The following is a 24,746-nucleotide window of genomic DNA, read 5'->3' as shown; positions in this document are numbered from 1 at the left end:
ACCGAAGAATCAGCAGATAAAGAGGCTATTCTTCCAATAGCATTTCAGAGATAGCCCCTAGTACAAGAGGAAGTAAGTCTTGCAACAATTGTACAGGGCCCTGGTGAGACCACACCTGGAGTACTGCGCACAGTTTTGGTCTCCTTATCTGAGGAAGGTATACACTTGCCTTGGAGGTGGTACAACGGAGGTTCACCAGATTGATTCCTGGGATGAGAGGACTGTCCTCTGGTGAGAGATTGTGTCGAATGGGCCGATACTCTCTGGAGTTTGGAAGAAAGAGACGTGATCTCATTGAAACGGACAATATTCTGAAGGGCATCGACAGGATGGATGCTGAAAAGCCCGGCTAGCTCAGTCGGTAGAGCATGTGACTCTTAATCTCAGGGTCGTGGGTTCGAGCCCCACGTTGGGCGATTACTTTTATGTTGCTTTCGCGGGTAAATATCATTAATGAACCCATGATCTTCTTTCGCACAATGATAAAAATGCGAACTCAGAATGTTGATAATTTAATCAAATAATGAAAGCAGCGCCTCAGACCGCTCGGCCGTCCGTACTGTTAGATGCTCCAGTTAAAAGTTATTACTCTGGAAAGTTTTAGACTGGGTGCTTGTTCAGGGTTGCTGGAAGGCCCAGTGACCGGGGTATCCTCTCCCCCGGGGTTTTCTTGAGCTCTGCTCGGAGCACGGCGAGCTTTGGCGCAGCTCTGAGGTTGCTTGCATCCCTGGGATGGACAATAAACCTCTGAGCTCTGGAACTGGGGAAGAGCGAATAATTACCAAGTTGTTTGTCGGTTTCAAATGCAGCTTAGATCTGCTGGTATAAACCGATAGCATTTCTTTCATTCTGAGAAACAACGCTAACAGAGACATTCAAAACTTCAATCACGGAACTTTAATAATTCATGAAACTTTAATCCTTGATGAAGTTTTATCCCCGATCTGATTTTACGCAACTGTATTTGAGGAGACTGGTTTTAAATGTTCGTTGCTCATGGAACAAGGTATCCAAAACAGCTTGTATTCAATGTTATTGCAGACAAGTTTTTGCTTGAGATATAATGTTTCTGCGCAGGCTTGAACCGGAAACCTTTCACGTGTGACGGAAATGTGATAACCACGACACGACAGACACTGTTACTTAGCTCAGTGCTCAGAGAGAGGTGTTCAGCAACAAGCTGAAATGCTCAATGCCTCTCTCTGCAAAAAGTTCCTTTCACAAACATTTCTCTGCCCAGAACATCAACAAACAATAATGTTCTCCTTTCAAATTCATTAAACTCCCCAATTTCCATATTTGCAATTTTAAGGACAAAGACTAAAAGCTTTTTCGATCAGAAAATTGCAGGAACCTCCTGTGTTTAATGAAAGGGCTTTTGATTGTTGATTTCTGTGCACACCTTGTCTTATTTATTTAATTCTTGGCAACCTGTATCACACCGCCACCAGAGGGCCTATCTGTTGGAGTCACAAGTGATCCCAGCATCCCTTGCGATCACGGTATATAAGCAGGCCACCCATGAGTTACCTGCACTCTGGAGTCTTATGAAAGGAGCTAATGTCACGCTTACTCATTGTTCACAGTACTCAGTTTCATCCTTTATTTTGACCGTATCAATTGGCGATGAGACAACGAACAACCGCGCAAAAATGCAAGGAACAGTTGGTATCCTGGAGAAGTTCTCAGAAGGGGAGAACTGCGAAGCCTTCGTGGAGAGACTCGACCAATAATTTGTGGCCAACGAGCTGGAAGGGGACGAGAACGCTGCCAAATGAAGGGCGATCCTCCTTACAGTCTGTGGGGCTACAACCTATGGCCTCATGAACAATCTTCCAGCTCAGGTAAAACCAGCAACTAAATCCTATGAAGAATTGTGTACGCTGGTCTGGGAGCATCTAAATCCTAAAGAAAGCGTTCTGATGGCGAGGTATCGGTTCTGCACGTGCCAATGGTCAGAGGGCCAGGTAGTGGCGAGTGATGTCTCAGAACGAAGGCATCTCGCAGGACATTGCAAATTATGAAGTGTTCCAAAACAATTGCTGAGAGGCTTTTTTATGCTTGTCATTGGCCATGAGGTAATCCTTTGCAAACTGTTGACTGTTGAAACTCAGATTCTGAGCAAAGCCATAACGATAGGTCAGGCAATTTCCAACAGCTCCTTTAAACCCAATCACAGAATTTATTTCGAGTGCACTGGATGGAGGAACATGATCCATGTAAAAAATTGTTATTATTTTACATGAACCAGATGTTCATAAAAGTTTTGGAGTTGAAACTCACTGCATAACAGCACAGCTGGCAATCTTTGCGGAATATATTGATGCAGCCAAAATGCACAATGGCAACCTGGAACTGTGCGGCACCGAATCCTCGGGGAAAAAACAGTTAAAGGCTTCGTCCCTGGGTGAGCTCGAACCACCAACTACTTGATCAACAGGTGAACGCACTATCCCATTGCCCCACAGAAACTAACTTAAACATGTGTTGCAAGACATCCCAAACCAGGGTGTCAGTCATTTAATGCTTCACTTTACTCTGACCTGGATGCAACTTGTCCACTCTCAGTTGTGCTTTTCCCAAATAAAGTGTAGAACATTCATTGTGGATGTGTGGAAGCAGTCTGGTCCCGCACACTGCAGACACTTCAATTTTACGGCCAACCAGCTCTCCCAGAACCGGTGTGATCTACCTTCCAGCCTTCCGGTGCCTTGTCTGCGACAAAGTATTCTGATTGTCCCGAAGCCGTTATTAGGTTTTAATTCCTTTTCCGCTCCTGACTGCAGATATTCCTGTGATGACACGTGAACTAAATGCTTACAGGGACAGTTGGATACATCAAATCTTTGCTTGGTGAAATTTCAAAGAATGAAAGAGATGCACTTCAACCCCAAACCTCGTCAACCGACTAGCTAACCACAACAAGCTGCTCCCGTGAGATGGAAGCCCAGTTGCTGTTTCAAGCTTGAATGCAGGTACAAGCAGAACTCATTCAAAGAAAGTCCAAGGCCCTGAGGCACCTGACTATTTGCACCAAACTCCTTCACAAAGTGTTGAGGTTCGTGTGGGATGATATGGGCACATCTTCCCCCACACTACAACACGTCAAACAAAACTCAACGGCTGTAAAGCGCTTTGTCGTCATGAGTTCCTGACTGCAGAAATGTAAGTCCTTCTTTGCAAAATTTCTATGCAATTTCAAAATTATCAGCAACATAATGGGCTCATCCAGGATTTGAACCCAAAACTTTTCACAACAAATGTGAAGGGAGAATCATACCCCGGGACCAACAAGCCAACTGTTTGACAATATGGAGATAATCATTACAAGAGTATTTTTTTGTGTGTCGCTATTCTTGATCAGAGAAGCACATGAGACCGAATCAGTGACTTTGCTTTTTCGTCCTGTCTTCTGAAGCGCAGCACGGTCCCACTCCGACAGTCAATGAGCTGTGGGACGTTAGTGTATCCAGGCTGCGGGTGGCCACCTCGAGCGCAGCAGAGGGGATTCTGCATTCGTTCCCGATGGGACAGGATTTCCCGTTCTCTCTTCCTTTTGTCTGTATCCCTGTGCTTTGGTGTCTCTATTTTTTCCCCCTGTCTCATTTTCTAGTTTTCAATGGGAACAAAAGATGAAATGACTGCCACGATGGAACAATTTCTCTCACTCAAAGGTAAATGCACTACTGTTGCTCCATGAGGTCTAGACAGCTAGCCGTTGATATTCAGGTTCATATATAAATATATATAAATCCATCGACAAGTACCGTACCTGTTCCCTGGTGATCGAGGGGCAAATTCCGGCGCACTAACCTGGTAACGATTCTCGGTCAATTCGTCAAATAAATATAATTGAGATCTGTGACACGAATATTAATTGCTGTAAGCACCAAAAATAACCCCATTACTTTCTGTTACGGACCGAGCTCACAGATTTTCTTGTTTCTCCTGCCCGTTGCTGGACATGTGTTCGGGGTTAAATTTTACAAACTTGGCAAGTTCGCTGTTTGCGGGGAGACGGTTGGAGCCTCTGTGAACCCACTGTGAGGATGTGGAAGTGAACACGGTGGCTGGGTGATCCGTGACATTTCTGTGAGGGCAGCGGAGGAGAAGGATTGAGAACTTTCACTGTGGGACAGAAGTTTTTTCAGGTGAGCCAACACATTCCTGATCCTTCTCTCTTCTTAGGTAATCCCCGGAGTCCAGGATGACTTGCTTCTGCATTAAAAATCAGTGGTGATCAGCACAGTAGGAGCTCACAAGTCAGCCCCCCTCTGTTCTGCCAGCTGTGCCAGAGGTTTCCTTAGTGTAGTGATTATTACATTTGCTTTATCCGTGAAATGTCACCGATTTGATCCTGGCCAGAACCATTATCTTTAAACGTGCTGTGGATGAACAATCAGAGGTGAGTCTAGTCTTCTGGCAAATGCTGGCTGACCTGCTGAGATTTCCAGCATTTGCTGTTTTTATTTGCTATTTATTCTCCTGGCAAAAGGGCTACCTGATTCCTTAATTGCTGTTTATTTCACTTCAATAACTAGATAACTTTCAGTGAGAGAAAACGGATCAACCGGGGACCATTCGCGTGTGAGGCCAACTTGATATCCGCTGCACTTCAGCACATCAAAGGGCGAGAAACCTGAATATAAAGGATGAGCTCACAAATGTCAGGTGCAGTGCAGTCTGGTCAGTTGGTAGAGCATGAGACACTTAGTTTTTAGCATTTGTGATTCAAGTCCCACGTTGGGTGATAACTTTTCATTAAATTTTATATTACTTTGACGGAAAAACATAATTAATTAATCCATGATCTTCTTTTGCACAATGAAAGAAATGCTAGCTGAAGGAGAGTCCATAATTGAATCGTTTCTTCTGTGGTCTGCAAGTGAACTCTTCAACCATAAACTATTTTACACACTGTGTATTCGGGGTGTGGTTCAAAATCTTCATTGCGGGTAACATCAACAGGAGACTGGGGAAAAAGTGAGACTAACTTTAGAGCAAGAGACTGGTTATTGTGAAACACCAAAGGAATTATAAATTCGAGAAGAATGACATAGAAAAGAAATGTGACCCCGACACCCAGAAAGAAATGTTAAGGCAGAAGATTAAATGCTACATTCCTCTGTGCAAAAAAATCCTTTCACAAACATTTCTCTGACCGAAACTGCACAAAACAAAAATGTTCCTTTCAAAGTCATTAAACTCCTTAATTTCCGCGCCCCCCGAATCTCCTGAAACAGATGCCACTAGTTTTGCCGATTCAATCCATGTCCCTTTGCAATGTTCTGCTTCCATCCACACTATGAAATGTGCCACTAACTTATAGAATCATGGAATGGTGACAGCACGGAAGGCCAGACTCAGCGAGTCGCACTCCCCCCCGCTTTCCCCGTAGCCCTGCAATTGTTTTTCCTTCAGACACTTATCCAACTCCCGTTTGAAAGAGAATATTGAGTCTGCCTCCACCGCACTTTCAAGCAGTCCTTTCCAGAACCTAACCACTCACTGCTAAATGGCCACATCCTGTTCCTTTCTGTAATAATGGGAAACACGAGATCAATTCCTGCCACACTCACAGCTTTCCTAAATATAGCACCATAATTCATTCTCATAAAACCAGCTCCTTGAAGTATCGGCCAGCTGTGTTGGAAAAGCTCTGGTTATGTTCCCACCAGGACTTCAACTGCAGTGTTTCCGTAGTGTAGTGGTTATCACATTTGGCCAATGAGCGAAAAATTCCTGATTTGAAACTCAGTGCTAACATTTTGAAAACTTGTTCAACTAAATATTAGAAAAAACGGAATAATTCACATTAGTTGTTCAATGTTAACAAAGTGCAGTGTCCCACAGCCCTGTTACATTTGCTGTTTCTCTGTACAGTTCTGTACACACACAAACTCTCCACAGTGTCTCTCACTCCCTCCCGTTTCCAGTCCTGACGGTGCAGAAAGCCCGTCTCAAAGCTGCACATTCCGGCTGCTTTCAGTTGAGTTGTGAGAGATTATTAAAGGATCCTGCAGCGCCGCCTCACTTCACAACAGCAGATCAAGTCCGCAAACAACCCATCGACTAATCGCTCGTCCCCAGCTCCAGAGTGAGTTAGGCCGGGACAAGCAGCAACATTCCGACCCCGCACTCTCTAACCAGCCGCTGCAGGAATGCAAGTCCTTCTTTGCAAAAGTTCCATGCAGATTCAAGGCCTCGTCCGGGATTTTAACCCGGTACCTCTCCCATATTTAAATCAACAAACCCGAATTGAGAATCTTCGCCCTCGACCAACGAGCCGACTGCGTGACAAATGTGCAGATAATATGTATCCATTTTAGAAGCATTTTTTGTGTGTTGTTATTCTTGATCAGAGAAGCACATGAAACCGAATCAGTGACGTTAGTGTATCCAGGCTGAGAGTGGCCACACCGAGCGCAGCAGAGGAGTTTCTGCATTGGTTCTGGCTGGGGAGAGTGTTTTCCCTTCTCTCTTCCTCTTGACTGTATCCCTGTGTTTTGGTTTCTCTATTTATTCCCCCTGCCTCAGCTTCTAGTTTTTAAAAGGGAACAAAATATGAAATGGGCGGCACTGTGGAACAATTTCGCTCACTCAAAGTTAGATACACGACCGTCGCACCATGAATCCTCGGCAGCTAGCCATTGATATTCAGGTTCATATCTGAATATATATAAATGTATCTAAATGTATCATAACTGTTCCCTGGTGGTCGAGGGGTTAAGTCCAGTGCACTAAACTGATAACGATTCTTGGTCAATTCATCAAATAAAAATAATTGAGTTCAGTGTGACGATGAGAAATTGCTGTAATCACCATGAATATCCCCATTGCTTCTGTGACGCACCGAGCTTATATATTTTCATGTTTCTCCTGCGCTTTGTGGGACACTTGTTCGGGGTTTAATTTTAAAAACTGTGTGAGTTCGCTGATCTTGGGGAGACGGTAGGAACCTCTGTAGCACCACTGTGAGGATGTGAAAGTGAACACGGTGGGTGGGTGATCCGTGACATTTCTGTAAAGGGCAGCGGAGGAGAAGGATTGAGAGCTTTCAGTGTGGGACAGAAGTTGTTTCAGTTGAGCCAACACATTCCTGATCCTGCTCTCTTCTTCGGTAATCCCCGGAGTCGAGGGTGTCTTGCTTCCACATTAAAAATCAGTGGTGATCCGCACAGAGGGAGCGCACTGGTCAGCTCCCCTCTGTTGTGCCAGCTGTGACAGAGGTTTCCGTCGTTTGTTTTATACGTGAAAAGTCCCTGGTTCGATCCCAGCCAGGAGCATTATGTTTAAACTTGCTGTGGATGAACAATCAGAGGCGAGTTTTGTCTGCTGGCAAATGCTGCCTGACCTGCTGAGATTTCCAGCATTTGCTATTTATTGTGTAAAACTCGAAGTTTTCTCAAAATTCAAACATATCCCCTCTGTGTGAAGAAACCCTAATGAAGGATCATTTTGGATGCGCTTAAAATGAACTTTGGGATTTGAAAATATGCATGGGTCTTCAGGCGAAATGGAGCTGCAAACCAGGGGACCACGAACCTCTTAAAAAGCCAGTCTTTGGTTATTGGAGCTGACTGGGATATTGGAGCTAAACAAATTGTCTGGGGAACTGTGTAAACTCCAAAACTCAGCTCCCGAGGAGACATTAACATAGCAACAATTGAACTAGAGATTGCCCGCTGCAACTCGAAGCATGAAACCCATTCAGCACATGCATAATGTTAATCACCTATCCGGCCTGCATGGAAAACCCAGGCCTTGGCAGACAACGTAAGCACCAAAAATAATTCGTATATGGCAACTGGAATCCAACAGATCGACACATCCTGAAAAAGTTATCGTTAACGAGCCCGCCAAAATTTAACAAAGAATTATCAAGCCCGCTAAAACTAAGACAAAGAATCGAGTTTGATTTGGCGCACAGATTAGAAAGACTCTCAAGGTATAATTGAGGCCCCGTTTTACAGCCAAAGATCAGACTTTGCTTCTGCACCAGCTCCGTGTACTTTAGAAATGGCAGACTTTGAGATCAGCACACCAGCTTTCGTTAACCTGGTTCTTCAGAACATCGACCAAAACAGCATCGCAAACAACCTGCACACCAAGCAAGCCGCGGCAGCAAGGAGCTCATGAATCAACCTCCAAGATATTACCAGCAGCCAAATTGGTAATATTGATCCACCACGACCAACGATTTCCAAACCGAAGTCAACTCGACGAAAACCCGCAGATTCGCAAGCTGTTTGCACTCTTCAAGCTCTCCCTGAGCTACCAACGGGTAAAACATTACCTAAAAGAACTTTGAAACCTACTGCTGAATGAAGAAAGTATTTACTCACCTATAATTCCAATATGCACCCTACCGCATCAGCGGACACCACCCAACTGAAGACAACACAGTAAGAAGTCTTCCACGACGTTCGGGTTATGGCAAACAGAATCTACAGAGTCCAGCGAACCACAAAACCGCGAAACAGCACTAACTGTCAATAAGAGGATTGGTGAGCATTATCCCTGTTGCCCTAGAGTTTAACCTAGTCAGGTTTAGGTATTGGGAGGTGGGAGGTATCTTATTTTCTGGAACGCCTTTTGTAGGTGCAAAAAAGTGTTCCTTATTCTAGATATTGTAAGTTTGGACATTGTACTTATCGTTCCTGAATAAATTCAAAGTTTCTTGCACCAAAACCAGTTATCTCTTGCACTTTGTCACATCCCCAAATCAATCCAAAGTCTAGAACCCCGGGAGTGGGAGCGATTGTAACCACTCAGAAGGTCAGAGGTGAACCTGACCATGAGACCACCCCCTACAGTGCCTGTATTTCAAAAAACGTTACTTTTATTCATCCTGCGGAATGCATATTGCACAGATAATCTCAGCACACATTGTGCAGGCAAATGCAGCATTAGACACCAAACTGTTTTCTGATCTGCTGATTTGAAACAGGTAATTGCTGATTGAACACACGATTTGACAACTCGACTTGGAGATCAAGCATCAATGACAAAGGCATCAAAACTGCCCAACAGCACCAGGTGTCTTTCACTTGTTTGTCCCAAAATATCCCAATTCTCTGACCTCCCACTAGCTTTGGCCACATTGAATGCCCTTGTTTACAATTTGATACCATCTCTTATTTCCATAGTTAGCCACGGATGAGAACCCTTCTCTTTCAGTCTTTCCTTCTCATTGGGATATATCTTTGTTGCGAGTTATGAAGTATGTCCTTAAATGTCTGTCACTGCGAATTAATCGTCCCCTATTTTAATCTATTTGTATAGTCGTCTTTAGCCAACTCTGCCCTCATACGTTTGTACTCTCCTCTTTTTAAGCCTGGTGTGAGAACCAACTTTCTCACCCTCCAACTGAATGTGAAATGTACCCATATTATGGTCACTCATTCCTGGACGATCTTTTACCACAAGATAATTTATTAATCCTGCCTCATTACTGTAAGGGGGTGGTCTCTATGAGGGGGTCAGGTTCCCTTCTGATCAACTTGAGCAGTTCGAATTGCTCCCGCTCGCTTGGGGTCTAGACTCTGGATTTATTTGAGGAGTGTGACAAAGTGCAAAGCACACTGGTTTGATGCAAAAGAACTTTGTTTTTATTACAGTCAAGAAATTACCAACTTATAATTCCTCTAATAACAAAGTACAATGTCATAACCTCTTTAAACTTATTAATGAACAATACCTTACACACTCAGAGGGGGTTATAATCGCTTATAATGACTATAATAGAGAACAACACATTACATTCAAAGGGGATTACAGTAGAATTACACCTCCCACCGCCCAATACCTAATTCTAGCTAGGTTAGACTCCAAGGCAGGCAGGGACTATGCTTCCCAGTTCTTTTGACAGCTAGAGGTGGATCTCGGTTTCAGGGTTCGCTGGTTGCGGCAGGGTCTGCTTGCCGTACCCCAAATGTCGGAGAAAACTGCTTGCTGCACAATCTTCAGTTGGGTTGAGTCCGCTGATGTGGTAATGCGCGTTTTGGATCTATGGGGTAAGTATCAGGTTTCCTTTTGTTACAAAAGATTTGTACAGTATTTTAGGGAATGTTTTACCCATTGGTAGTTCGGGATTAGATTGTAGAGTGGAAACTTATCAATTCTTCGGTTTTTCCCTTTTGGAGTTTTGTTTTGAGTTAGGTCGATCGGTTGGTTTTTCGTTGATACCACGTTGGCTGTGGTCGGTTGCTGGCGCGATGGTGATATTCTTCCTTCCTCCAGGACTTCAGGACTTCGAGGCTGGAGAAGTTAGTTTACAGCTGTAGTGTTGGTTTCTCTCCTTGTCTTGATGACACAAGCGTAGTAAGGTGCTACGCGTTGTATGGCAAAGTGTGTCATATCCTCTATTGAAAGAGGGGGCCAGTTATACGGTTTGAGTGGTTCTAATCTTGGCGCCAAATCAGTTCAGAATTCTTTGTTTAAATTTGGTAGGCTTGACTCTTCACTGTAATATTTTGGTAGGCCTGTTAAAAGTTGATATGTTTTGGGTGGGTTGATGATCAAAAACTGTTTCCTGATGGAAATATTAGCTTGTTAATTGCAATGTCCTTTTATGCTTAATTTTTCGCATACACGCTGGCTTGGGCATCTTTGTGACATATATGCTGAAATGATTTTCCAGTTTCAAGTTCATGGATAGCTATCTTTGGGCCATTTTGTAATGTATATGTCTCTTGTGGAGAAGGATTCTCGAATAGCCATTTCTCCAGAACGGTTAATTTAGTCCCCTCACCCAGGTAGTCTCACTAAGCAGTATGTCTTCTGTCAGTCCTTTTCGTCCTGCCCACAGCCTTGAATTTGCCTTGTATGAGTTCAAAATTCTATTAAAGTTACTAGTTTCTTCCATAATCACTTTAGGGTTCCAAACTTTTTGGGAGGTAGTTCCAAATTAAATTTCCTTTCGAATCAGCCCAAACACAGGGGAGTGGCAGTTCTTGTGAATTTTGCACCCTCTTCAGTCCCCCCTGTTGACATTACACACTTGAGTGTCAATGAATGTAAGCAAAATTCCTGCTCCCGAGTGTCAACGTTCCCAGCATTTACACTAGTTAAACATTACCCTGCATCCCCCATTTAAATGCAATGCAATATGCAGGTGAATACAATTATTACAATTCGGTTATAGTATAGAGGGAATGCCCCTCCTTCAATCGGTTTTCTCAGTATAATAACGGTATACAGTCAAACACAATTTAAGAAGAATAATATAAAAGCACATAGTTAAACACATTCTTAAGTTCAGTAATAATAAAGGTACATAGTCAAAACATTTTAAGTAACATTCTTATAACAGTCGCGATGTTGCAGTTTACAGCAGGTAAAACCAAACACAAATTAAACATGGCAGTATGATGTCACCCCTCCCTGCGCGATTCCCAAGTTCGGCCAAGGAGAGTACACCACACTTTGCTGCCTGACCTGACGACCTCTGCATTTCACTCAGCAAGTGAGACCATGTCAAGGATAATCGCGAGTTGACAAATAACTAACATGTGGGAAGCGATTTGGATCCAGACTGGGACTTCTATATTTCTGAAAATGTCCCACCAAGGCGGAATGGTGACCTCTAGAATCCTTTTCCCTATCTCAATGGTTTTCTGTTCTAGAGTGTAGAAGTGTTTTTGTGAGACAATTACAATTTTTAGCAGAGCGGTAAGATTTTCGGGTAGAGCTGGAATTGCATATCCAAATGTACAACAAAATCCGGCAGGTTAGTAATATTTTCCTTCACAGTGAGGTGGACAGTGGAGGGTTCAGCAATGGGGACAAACATTCCTGGAGCACTTGAACCGATGCCTCAGGTTTGAAGCAGAAACTGCTGTCACGTACCGGACACCAGAAGTGTCCATGTTGGTAGTGGGGCGTACTGGTGGTGACATAGTAGTTCGCAGCCCCTATGTATGCTACTTGTGGAGGGACATGGTCTTGTGCAATTACCTCCATTGTACAGTTGATAGGCTGCAGCTTTAAACCCGCAGTGTGGTTTCAAATCGACGTTCAAGTGCTGGGGATACAGTATTATGTGTGCACCCCTGCTCCGTCACCCGGAGAGGTCAGTACCCATCATCGCGTGCTCCCACTTTAGGACATAGTGTGCATCTCCTTGAATGACTCCAATATTCCCCACTCTCTATACCGGTGCGGGTCGAGCTGTCACACCCATGACCGGCATCCTTAGTACTTTCCCCATGATGGTGTGAGTAAAACGCCCGCAATCTACTGGGACATTGTAGGCTTCAGAAGCTCGGCAGAGCTGGCATGGGCTTCGTGAATTACCGTGTAGGTGGAGGGCTGCGAGGTGCATGTTAATGATTCAGGGGGGGAGTAAACCTTGTTTTAAATCGTCCAGGTTGTTACGGCACTCGCCCAACTAACATGCCCCGTACATCACACACACCTCGTTCTGTGCAGCCTGGTCAGATGCATTCCTATCCTCCCGTATCAATGCTTTCGATGTCTGTACATGTTTTTCCAGCTCAGCCACTCTTTCTTTGAAATGGACAATCATAGCCTGGTCCTCGTGTCGTTCTGATTCGACGGGAGGGGGGAGTTCGTGAGGCGAGAGGCCTATAAAAGCCCGACAGTTCGAGGAGAGAGGTGGCCGTCAGGAGTGGGGAGTTCGTGAGGCGAGAGGCCTTTAAAGGCTCAACAGTGCGAGGAGAGAGGCAGCCGTTGGGAGGCGGGAGTTCGTGAGGCGAGAGGCCTACAACGGCCCAATAGTTCGAGGAGAGAGTTGGGATGTGGGAGTTTGTGAGGCGAGAGGCCTATAACGGCCCAGCCGGTGCAGCTGCAGCTGGGTGAGAAGGCAAAAAATAAGTAGAAAGAAATCGAAAGGTTACTTCACAGCCAAGGGGGTGATTGGTGAATCGCTTTTCTTTTTTCTTTTCTCTATCAGTCAGTAATTTTAGCATTGTTGTTGCCAAATTAAGTTTATCTCGGGGTTAATTCATGGCAGGAGAGCTCGGACACGTGTGATGCTTCTCCTGTACTATCTGGGAAATCGGGGAAGCTTCCGGTGCCCTGACGACTACGTATGCGGGAAGTGTATCCGCCTTCAGCTCCTGATGGACCGCATGGCGGCGTTGGAGTTGCAGGTGGATTCACTCTGGAGCATCCACAATGCTGAGAATGACGTGAATAGCACGTTTAATGAGATGGTCTCAGCGCAGGTAAAGGGTACACAGCCCAGCCAGATAGTAAATGGGTGACCAACAGGAAGAGCAGTGCAAGGAAGGTAGTGCAGGGGTCGCCTGCGTTCATCCCCCTGCAAGACAGATACACGGCTTTCGGTACTGTTAAGGGGGATGACTCATCAGGGGAGAGCAGCAGCAGCCAAGTTCATGGCACCATGAGTTGCTCTGCTGCACAGGAGGGCAGGAAAAGGGAAGGACAGCGATAGTGATAGGGGATTCAATTGTGAGGGAAATAGATACGCGTTTCTGCGGCCGCAACTGAGACTCCAGGATGGTATATTGCCTCCCTGGTGCAAGGGTCAAGGACGTCTTGGAGCGGGTGCAGGACATTCTGAAAAGGGCGGGTGAACAGCCAGTTGTCATGGTGCATAGAGGTACCAACGATATGGTTAAAAAACGGGATGAGTTCCTACGAGAGAAATGTAGGGAGCTAGGAGCTAAATTAAAAAGTAGGACCTCAAAAGTAGTAATCTCAGGATTGCGACCAGTGCCACGTGCTAGTCAGAGTCGGAATCGCAGGATAGCTCAGATCAATACATGGCTTGAGCAGTCGTGCACAAGGGAGGGATTCAAATTCCTGGGACATTAGAACCGGTTCTGGGGGATGTGGGACCAGTCCAAACCTGACGGTCTGCATCTGGGCAGCACCGGAACCAATGTCCGAGGGGGAGGGGTTAAACTAACATGGTAGGGGGATGGGAACCTATGCAGGGAGACAGAGGGAACTAAAATCGGGGCAGAAGCAAAATATAGAAAGGAGAATAGTAAATTGGAGTGCAGAGAAACTCAAGGCACAAAACAAAAAAGGCCACATGACAGCAAAATCCTAAAAAGACAAGCCTGAAGGCTCTGTGCCTCAATGCGAGGAGCATTCGGAATAATTTGGACGAATTTACCGTGCAGACAGCAGTTAACGGCTACGATGTAATTGGCATCACGGAGACATGGCTCCAGGATGATCAAGGCTGGGAACTCAACATCCAGGAGTATTCAACATTTAGCAAGGATAGGCAGAGAGGAATAGGAGGCGGGGTGGTGTTGCTGGTGAAAGAGAAAATTAATGCAACAGTAAGGAGAGTCATTAGCCTGCATGATGTGGAATCGGTATGGGTGGAGCTACGGAATACCAAAGGGCAGAAAGCGCTAGTGGGAGTTGTGTACAGACCACCAAACAGCTGTAGTGAGGTTGGGGAAAGCATCAAATAAGAAATAAGGGATGTGTGCAATAAAGGTACAGCAGTTATCATGTGCGACTTTAATCTACAAAATAATTGGGCTAACCAAACTGGTAGCAATGCAGTGGAGGAGGATATCCTGGAGAGTATTACGGATGGTTTTCTCGACCAATATGTGGAGGAAGCAACTCGAGAGCTGGCCATCCGAGACTGTGTGATGTGCAGTGAGAAGGGACTAATTAGCAATCTTGTTGTGCGAGGCCACTTGAGGAAGAGTGACCATAATATGGTCGAATACTTGATTAAGATGGAGAGTGACACAGTAAATTCGGAAAAATGGTCCTTCATGTAAAGAAAGGTAACTTCGACGGTATGAGGCGTGAATTAGTTGGAATAGACTGGCAAAGGATACTTAACGGGTTGACAGTGGATAGGCAATGGCAAATATTTAAAGATGACATGGATGATCTTTAGCAACTGTGCACAACTTTTTGGAGTAAAAATAAAACGGGGAAGGTGGATCAATCGTGGCTAATATGGGAAATTAAGGATGGTGTTAAAACCAAGAAAAGGCATATAAATTGGCATAAAAAAGCAACATACCTGAGGACTGGGAGAAATTTAGAATTCAACAGAGGAAGACTAAGGGTTTAATTAAGCGGGGGAAAATAGGGTAGGAGAGGAAGCTTGCAGGCAATATAAAAACTGACTGCAAAAGCTTCTGTAAATAAGTGAAGAGAATATGATTAGTGAAGACATTTGCAGTCGATTTATGTGAATTTCGAATGGGAAACAAAGAAATGGCAGACCAATTGATCAAATACATCGGTTGTGTCTTCACGAAGGAAGACACAAATAACCGTCCGAATGTATTGGGACCGAGGGTCTAGTAAGAAGGACGAACTTAATGATATACTTATTAGTGAAAGAGATGGGATTGATGGCCGATAAATCCCCGGGCTCTGATAATCTGCATCCCAGATTCCTTAAGGAAGTAGCCCCAGAAATATTGGATGCATTGGTGATAATTTTCGAACAGTCTATCGAATCTGAATCAGTTCTTATGGACTGGAGGGCAGCTAATGTAACACCACGTTTTGAAAAAGGAGGGAGAGAGAAAACGGATAATTATGGATCGGTTAGCCTGACATCAGTAATGGGGAAAATGTTGGAATCAATTATTAAAGATGAAATAGCAGCGCATTTGGAAAGCCGTGAAAGGATCGGTCCAAGTCAGCATGGATTTATGAAACGAAAATCAAGCTTGACAAATCTTCTGGAATTTCTTGAGGATGTAACCAGCAGAGTGGACAAGGGAGAACCAGTGGATGTGGTGTATTTTGACTTTTGACAAGGTCCCGCACAAGAGATTGGTGTGCAAAATCAAAACGTATTGTATTGGGGGTTATGTACGGACGTGGATAGAGAACTGGTTAGAAGAGAGCAAGCAGAGAGTCGGGATAAATGGATCATTTTCAGAATGGCAGGCAGTGACTTGTGGAGTGCTGCTGGGCTCAGTGCTGGGACCCCAGGGCGTTAAATATAGTTTATCGATTGAGATGAAGGAATTGAGTGTAATATAGAAACATATAAACAAAGAAAATAGTTGCAAGAGCAGGCGCCTCGAGCCTTCAGCGCCATTCAATAAGATCATGGCTGATCATGACTGATCATTCCCTCAGTACCCCTTTCCGGCTTTCTCGACATACCCCTTGATCCCCTTAGCACTCAGGGCCATATCTAACTCCCTCTTGAATATATTCAAATGAACTGGCATCAACAACTTTCTGTGGCAGGGAATTCCACAGGTTAACAACTCTCTGAGTGAATAAGTTTCTCCAATTCTCCGAAGACTATATCCCCTGGTTCTGGACTTCCCCAACATCGGGAACATTCTTCCAGCATCTAACCTGTGCCGTCAGAATCTTATGCGTTTCTATGAGAACCCCTCTCATCCTTCTAAACTCCGGTGAATAAAGGCCCAGTTGATCCACTCTGCCCACATATGACAGTCCAGCCATCCCTGCAATCAGTCTGGTGAACCTTCAATGCACTCTCTCAATTGCTAGAATGTCCTTCCTTAGATTAGGACAACAAAACTGAACACAATATTCCAGGTGAGGCCTTACTAAGGCCCTGCACAACTGCAGTAAAACCTCCCTGCTCCAATAATCACATCCCCTAGCTATGAAGGCCAGCATGCCATTTGACTTCTCATCTCCTGCTGTGCCTGCATGCCAACTTTCAGTGACTGATGAATCATGACACAAGTCTCGTTGCACCTCCCCTTTTCCAACTCTATCGCCATTCAGATAATATTCTGCCTTTGTGTTTTTTCCCATAAAATGTATAATCTCACATTTATCCACATTATACTGTATCTGCCATGCATTTACCCACTCAACTAACCTGTCCAATTCACACTGCAGCCTATTAGCGTCCTCCTCACAACTCACGCCGCCACCCAGTTTAGTGTAATCGGCAAACTTGGAGATATTACACTCAATTCCTTCATCAAAATCATCAATGTATATTGTAAAGAGCTGGGATCCCAGCATTGAGCCCTGCGGCACTCCACTAGTCACTACTTGCCATTCTGAAAAGGACCTTTTTATCCCGAATCTCTGCTTCCTGTCTGCCAACCAGTTCTCTACCCACTTCAGTACATTACCCCCAATAGCATGCACTTTGATTTTGCACACCAATCCCCTGTGTAGGACCTCGTCAAATGCCTATTGACATTCAAATACACCACATCCACTGGTTATCCCTTGTCCACTCTGCTGGTTACATCTTCAAAATATTCCAGAAGATTCGTTAAGCATGATTTCCCTTTCATAAATTCATGATTTGAAATTACGAGAAAGTTTCACTGCAGTTTGAAAAGATTTCCAGAATAGACGTTATTATTCAAGAAAAGTCACGAACAGTCGAAACAAGCAGGAGGGTTTTGAAAATAACGAGGAGAAAATAAATAAGCTATGCGAACTCAGCAGAGAGAGAAATAAAACACAAGATTTGCCCATTGAACGGGACCGTTAAAAAAAACCGAAATGTTGGCATGTTTCCGGCTTGTGTGAAAATTGGATTTCTGGAAACAATATAGCTATTAAAAATATGTGCTCTCATTTAAAAAAAAATCTTTGGCAAGTACTTCAATTAGATGTTAAGGAAAAAAATTGAGTTTAATCTAAAATGCTGTCTTTCCCGAAGAGAAAATTTTTTTATGACCACTTTACTAATGATTTCTGCTGTTTTAACGGATTCCTAATTTCTAAGCAAGTCTTGAAGGCACAAAGATTTGGATGACTACGCGAAGTCACGTAATGACATCAGGCTTTCTTATAAACCTGTAAAGGAGTTAACCATTTCCATTGACAGCTGTTTTACACTGGAACTTAGTAATTTGAATTTCTTACTAAAATGGAGAAGACTCACCTGACAGACAGTGGAAATGCTGGGATAGTCAGAATAAAAATAAAACAGAAATAGCTGGTCAAGAGTTAAAAGCTAAGATAAATAAGCTGGAAGAGATTTAAAAAACAGGACCAGACGGATAGTGCATTGTGCCGACAAAGCACCATCACCTATGGCAATCGAGCCAATGTATCCCACGGTGGGTCGGTCGAGTCCACAAACCCAACTAAACAGTAAAGCAGACTGCGATGTTTGGAAGAATAGTGGTGTTAATTAGAGTTTGCATAATATTTCGATGCTTCATCGTGCAGGCTCGAGCACAGCAGGCTCAAATACAAAACCGACGGCAGCCCAGACAGGGACATGAAGTGATCGAGATGTTACGACTATAAAGAATATGGATCACCTAACCCTTACCTCCGATTTCACAGAGTGACCACGACCCAAGTAGACCAGAACCTATCACCTGGTGACGACCAGGCTATCTGTTTAAAATTTGCAGATAAACCATCACCGAGATGGGACCACAGCGGGGACTTCGACTCTGGGTACTCATGATACTGGGAACCTTGAGGCCCACACAAGCATTGGATAATACAGACGGACTACGAGAGATACAGCACACGCAAGAAAGACACAACTGCATCAACGATGGGGTTTTGTTTACTTTGACTGACGGAATATGCATTCCAGGAACCAAGGACTGGAGCATGGACAGAACTGATTTTAACGCATGGCTGCAAATGAATCCGGATAAGAATAGAGATTGTGTGCAATGCTCCACGGGCACAAGAAGCATTAGATGAAGGGAGGCCGGGGGGGCCCGATGAATGTATCTTTGGAATAATTTGCGCGCCTCCTGCCCAGCCACAACCGTTAGTCACCCACAAAAATGGGGTGGAGCTGTGTGGATACTATGAGCAGTTAGAGGCTGCCGCAATTAGGTTGTATGTATGCTTCTCACCCATTCGGACACCGCGCCCGATAAGAACCACCACACTGCCCATGGAATTGCCATGTCCAACAATTACAAGGGGACCAGAAAATGGGATCGTGCTGTCCAACGAGGGTGAACGATTGTATGATAATGTTAAGCATGAAATTGTGCCTGTCCTGATCAATATCTCAGGTATACAGATGCCGGAATATTCTACAGAGCTGGCAAGAAAAATGTCTAATGTATTAAGTAAAGTTGTAATGCAGCAGGCTGCCGATGCCATAGGTGCCAGTAGATTCCGAGGACAGGAGCCAGTGCATAGGACTAATAGGGAAATAGTTAATGATGTTGCTGCCGGTTTTAATGCTGGAACCTCCATAGTAAACTCACTGGACATACAAAGGCTAAATGAAAGAGTGGAGCAGAATAAAGGGGTGATGAAGGGATTATTAGAACGGGCAGAGCGGAATCAGGACAATCAAGCCAAACTCGGAAGAGAGGGTGCCGAAATGCAATTGGATGGCCTCTCGGTCCTGGAAGCTCAGGCAAAAACAATCAATCAACTTATCGACAGAGTTTGATAAGATAACGCAGAACTGAGACAGGGACAACTCTGTCACGCTTATAGCCTATGTATGGTGGGACAGATACGGTACAATCTCGATCATATCCAAAGGGGGGAGTTGCCAGACTGGATAGACAGCCCACATCTGGCTCAGTTGGCCAAACTGAAGGGGACACTGGATAATTGCACTCTGAAGGCACTAACCAGAGTATGTCCAGTGATCCTAAACTGTCGAATGGGCAAAGCTGCCGGAGCGGTAATAGTCCTGATGATACCTATAGTCACATGAGACTCAGGACCGTTTCCCCTTTATCAACTGTAGAATTTCGGGATCATACTGGAAAACACCTCCCTCCATTACTGTCTGATTGCAGCTCCTGCTATCCGCAGAGACAACACACTCTATGGGATCTTCCTGATGGGATGCAAGCAGATGGGTGACATTACGGTGTACCCTCACCCGGTGGGACAGGGAGAACTAGTCGAATGTGGATTTAATCCAACCGATGGGTGTGTATTGGTAATAATACCTGCCCCCACACATTTTGCCAGAACAGGTTACGGGGGCAAAGAGAAATAGTGTTTCTCTACCACGGCACATTCATATCGGTACAATGACTTACAATGCCAGATCTCACAACCAAACTTTTGCTTCACACCCCGACGACCCATCACAATAGGACAAGCCCGCATTATCCAGGTTCGAGAAAAAGGCCCAAAATCATTAACGCCAGCGATCAGCTCCACGATCACCTGCAGGATTATGACGAGCCAGAGCTGGCCCCAATCCCACTTTTAGTTGAAGTATTAAGGGACCTAAGACTCAGAGTAGGCCAGTGTGTCAGACTCTATCAGACAAAGATTAAAATACTGGAGAAGGATACTGACCAAGAGTTACAAAACCAGAGTTGGTGGAGGAGTGTCTGGGACTGGGGCATGAACGTAAACATCTACCCCTGGATTGCAATAATATTACACATACTGGGAGGGATACAGCTGGTCTTAGCACTAACATGGAGAGTCACGGCCTGTCGATCCTGCAGGCATTATGCACGAAAAGGAGTATCAGAACAAGGGCTCAAGTAAATAAAGAGACTTGTCCAGCAGAGGGAAAGTGGAATCTGAACTATATCAATTTGATCGAAGCAACTGGGACTTCTGACACCACGTGACTGGCCAGTGCGTTGAGGCAGGAATTATCGGGTGGTACATAAAAATATAAGTCGAGCAACAACTTATGTTGTCGGTTAAAGGAGACTTGGATCAGTCCATTACCGAAAGGAGGGGTTGTTGTAGGGCAAAGGCACCTTCTGAATATATGTATGCATATATGTATGTGTAAAATGGTCGCCAGTATAAAATGGCTGCCAGGGATTCTGCATAGCACTAGGGGACTTGAGCTAACAGTTAGCTTGACTACATTTTTGGGTAGCTGATGACAGTGCAGTTCTCTGTACAGGAACACTGGAAAGAGCGAGCTCAGCAGAACGACCTTAAACAAATAAACCACAGACAAGACGTCCTAGCAAAATACTGAACAAAGAAATTCCTGTGACTGTGTAAGGATAAGGGGGTGCGGTGCAGACAGAACCCAAAGACAGTAAAGATAAGGGTTTCTGGAGAATATCACAAGGCCATGAATAAGCCCCAGCTAAAACATGAGTTGATCACGCAGTCCCCTGGTGCCTGGTGGCCAATTATATTGACCCAGTGGAATCGATTTGTAATTTATAGTCGTTATGATTAGATTGTGTCCAGCCGACATGGGCTAAGTAATTGTAATAAACTGTTGTTAAAACATATAAATATCGATGAATTTCTTTGTTTAGTGGAGTGGAGTGCCTGGAGTTGGTCCAGAGGCTTTCTTCCTCGCCGGTGTAATAAAGGCCATTTTGGCGTTGGAACTGACCCCGAGTGTCGAGTGATTCTTCCAGGAAAACATTTGTGCTTACATAACCCGTGCTGTGCCTGCACTGGGAGAGAATGATGGGACAGTGTGGAGGGAGCTTCACTCTGTATCTAACCACGTGCTGGACCTGCCTGAAAGAGATTGATGGGACAGTGTAGAGGGAGCTTCACCCTGTATCTAACCGCGTGCTGGACCTGTTCTGGGAGAGATTGATGGGATAGTGTAGAGGAAGCTTTACACTGTATCTATCCACGTGCTGTACCTGTCCTGGGAGAGATTGATGGGGCAGTGTTGAAGGAGCTTTACTCTGTATCTCACCCCGTGCTCTACCAGCCCTGGGAGAGAATGATGGGACATTTTAGAGGGAGTTTCACTCTGTATCTAACCCGGTGCTGGACCTATCCTGGGAGAGAATGATGGGACAGTGTAGAGGGAGCTTCACTCTGTATCTAACGCCGTGCTGTACCTGCCTTGGGAGTGTTTGATAGGGCAGTGTAGAGGGTGCTTCACTTTGTATCTAACTCCGTGCTGTACCTGCCATGGGAGAGATTGATGGGGACAGTGCAGAGGGAGCTTTACTCTGTATCTAACCCCGTGCTGGATCTGTCCTGGGAGGATTTGATGGTACAGTGTTGATGGAGATTTATTCTGTATCTAACCCCGAGCTGGACCTGTGCTGTGAGAAATTGATGGGACAGTGTAGAGCGAGCTTTACTCTGTATCGAACCCCGTGCTGGATCTGTCCTGGGAGGATTTGATGGTACAGTGTTGATGGAGATTTATTCTGTATCTGAGCCCGTGCTGGACCTGTCCTGAGAGAGATTGATGGGACAGTGTAGAGGGAGCTTTACTCTATATCTAACCCCGTGCTGGACCTGCCCTGTGAGAGATTGATGGGACAGTGCAGAGGGTGCTTTACTCTGTATCTAACCCCGTGCTATACCTGCCCTGGGAGAAATTGATGGGACAGTGCAGAGGGAGATTTATTCTGTATCTAACCCATGCTGTACTTGCCCTGGAAGGGTTTGATGGGACAGGTTCGAGGAAGCTTTACTGTATATCTTAATTGGGCTGTACATGCTCTGTGATTCTTTGATGGGACAATGTAGGGCGAGCTTTAATCTGTATCTAATCCGTACTGTACCTGCCCTGGCCTGTCTGATGGGACAGTATAATGGGAGCTTTGCTCTGTATCTTTCCTGTGCTGTGCCTTACCTGGGAGGGTTTGATGGGACAGTGTAGAAAGAGATTTACTCTGTTTTAAACACGTGCTGCACTGTAATGTATATATGCCAGGGTTTACGTGCCACCAGGGGGACCCGCCGTCGAAGGTCATTGGGCCACAGGCACACACATGCAACCCTTGTATATAAAGAAAGCCTCCATGTTTAATCCTTAGTTCGACAGCTATAAAAGTAAGTACAGGATGCACCAGATTGAGTTCACTGTAGTAAGCCTACTGAGTTATTGCATATGCAACATGCACCTACCCTGGAAGAGTTTGATGGGACAATGTAGCGGGAGCTTTCCTCTATATCTAACCCCGTGTTGCATCTGCCCTCGGAGCGTTTGAAGGGACAGTTTAGAAGAATCTTTACTCTGTATTTAACGCATGCTGTACCTGCCCTTGGAGAGTTTCAGCGGACATTGTTCAGGGAGCTTTACTTTGTATATTACCCGTTCTGTACCCGCACTGGGCGTGTTGATGGGACAGTGTAGAGGGAGTTTTACTCTGGATCTAACACGGGCTGTATCTGTCCTGAGAGGGTTTGATGGGATTGAGTAGAGGGAGCATTACTCTGTATCGAACACGTGCTGTACCTGTCCTGAGAGAGTTTGATGGGACAATGTAGAGGAAGCTTGACCCTGTATCTATCACGTACTGTACCTGCCCTGGGAGGCTTTGATGTGACTGTGTCGTGGTAGCTTTATTCTGTATTTAACATTATGGTCCTTTTCAATCCACTTGTTTCACACCGAAACAAATGGTAACCATGATGTGAATTTAACGCCACATGATTCTTTGAAATCATCTTTTAATGATTGGCTAAAACGATTCCTTATGCCACCGACAAACAGTTTTGATTCCAGGTCTCGGCGATAACGTTTGTAACACCATTTTTTAATTCAAAACCTTCTAAAAATTGACGACATGCAGCCAACGTGCAAAAGTAAGAATTATTTTAATCACCGTTAATTAGCCTATAACCTTCTTCAGAATGAAACAACTAAGAATATAATGACTGAGGAACAGTGGTATCTTCAATCATTCATTTTCTCTTTACATGTGATGAAGTTTTATCCCTATCTCATTTATACGCTGTATGGGAATGATTTAAATTTGTAAGTGTTTTTGACTCAGTTGCAAAACCATTGATTGTGTATGTGCCGATTCTTGATAGGAGGAGCACTTGAGACCGAAGTTCCAGTTCAAAATATGTATCAATGGAATCAATTTCCACCAGTTTCTTTAAACCCATTAACATAATTTATTTCTTGTGGGCTGGAAGGAGGAACATGATCCATGAAAAAAATTGTTATCGTTTTAATGGAACAGAATGCTCATAAAATATTGGAGTGGGAACCAATTGGATTATTGCACAGCTGGCAACATTTGCGGAATGGATTCGTGCAGCCAAAAATGACAATGACAACCTGGGACTGTGCAGCACCGAATTCTCGGGGAAAACCAGTTAAATACTTCGTCCCTGGGTGGGCTCGAACCACCAACCTTTCGGTTAACAGCCGAACGCGCTAACCTATTGCGCCACAGAGACTGATGGAGATACCAGGTGCAAACATCTAAAACCAGGGTGTCTGTCAGTTAAAGCTTCAGATTTCTCCGAATGGTGTGGAACTTATTCACTCTCAGTGGGACATTTCCCAACTAACTGGAGGGAAATTCATACTGGATGCGTGGAAGCAATCTGATCCCGCACACTGCAGACACTTCCATGTCACCACCAACCAGCTCTCTCGCAACCGGTGTAATCGACCTTCCAGCCTTCCGGTGCCTTGTCTGTGACAAAGTATTCTGATTGTCCTGAAGCCGGTATTAGGTTTTAATTCCTTTTCATCTCCTGACTGCGGATATTCCTGTGATTAAACGGGAAATAATGCTTCCAGGGACAGTTGGATTCACCGTTTCTTTGCTTGGTGAAATTTCAAAGATTGAAAGCGAAACACATCAGCCTCAAACCTCCCATGAGATGGACGACCAGTTTCTGTTTCAAGCTTGAATGCGGGAAAAAGCAAAACTTATTCAAAGAAAGTACAAGTCCCTGAGACGCCTGATTATTTGCACCAAACTCCTTTGCAAAGATTTGAGGATCATGTTTGGTGATCAGGGCAAATATTTCCCCAAACTACAACATTTCAAACATAACTCAACGGCTGTAAAGCAATTTGGGGCGTCATGTGTTCCTGAAAGGCACTGCAGAAATGCAAGTCCTTCTTTGCAAAAGTTTGATGCAATTTCAAAATTTGCGAGCAATATAAGGGCTCCTCTGGGACCCCTCGTAAATTTCAA

At 44.6% G+C, this 24,746-nt stretch overlaps 2 non-coding genes across 2 annotated transcripts; one reads left to right on the top strand and one right to left on the bottom strand.

Moving 5' to 3' along the window:
• The first annotated feature begins 343 nt into the window (after positions 1 to 343).
• trnak-cuu (transfer RNA lysine (anticodon CUU)) lies at positions 344 to 416 on the top strand. Its single transcript has one exon. It is a non-coding gene; the product is annotated as a tRNA-Lys (tRNA).
• A 23,504-nt stretch (positions 417 to 23,920) lies between these two features.
• On the bottom strand, positions 23,921 to 23,994 carry trnan-guu (transfer RNA asparagine (anticodon GUU)). Its single transcript has one exon. It is a non-coding gene; the product is annotated as a tRNA-Asn (tRNA).
• Between the last annotated feature and the right edge of the window lie 752 nt (positions 23,995 to 24,746).

Source organism: Pristiophorus japonicus, unplaced genomic scaffold (assembly GCF_044704955.1).
Source record: "Pristiophorus japonicus isolate sPriJap1 unplaced genomic scaffold, sPriJap1.hap1 HAP1_SCAFFOLD_33, whole genome shotgun sequence".
NCBI classification, from domain to species: Eukaryota; Metazoa; Chordata; class Chondrichthyes; family Pristiophoridae; genus Pristiophorus; species Pristiophorus japonicus.
This window is presented reverse-complemented; position numbering and strand designations above follow the sequence as displayed.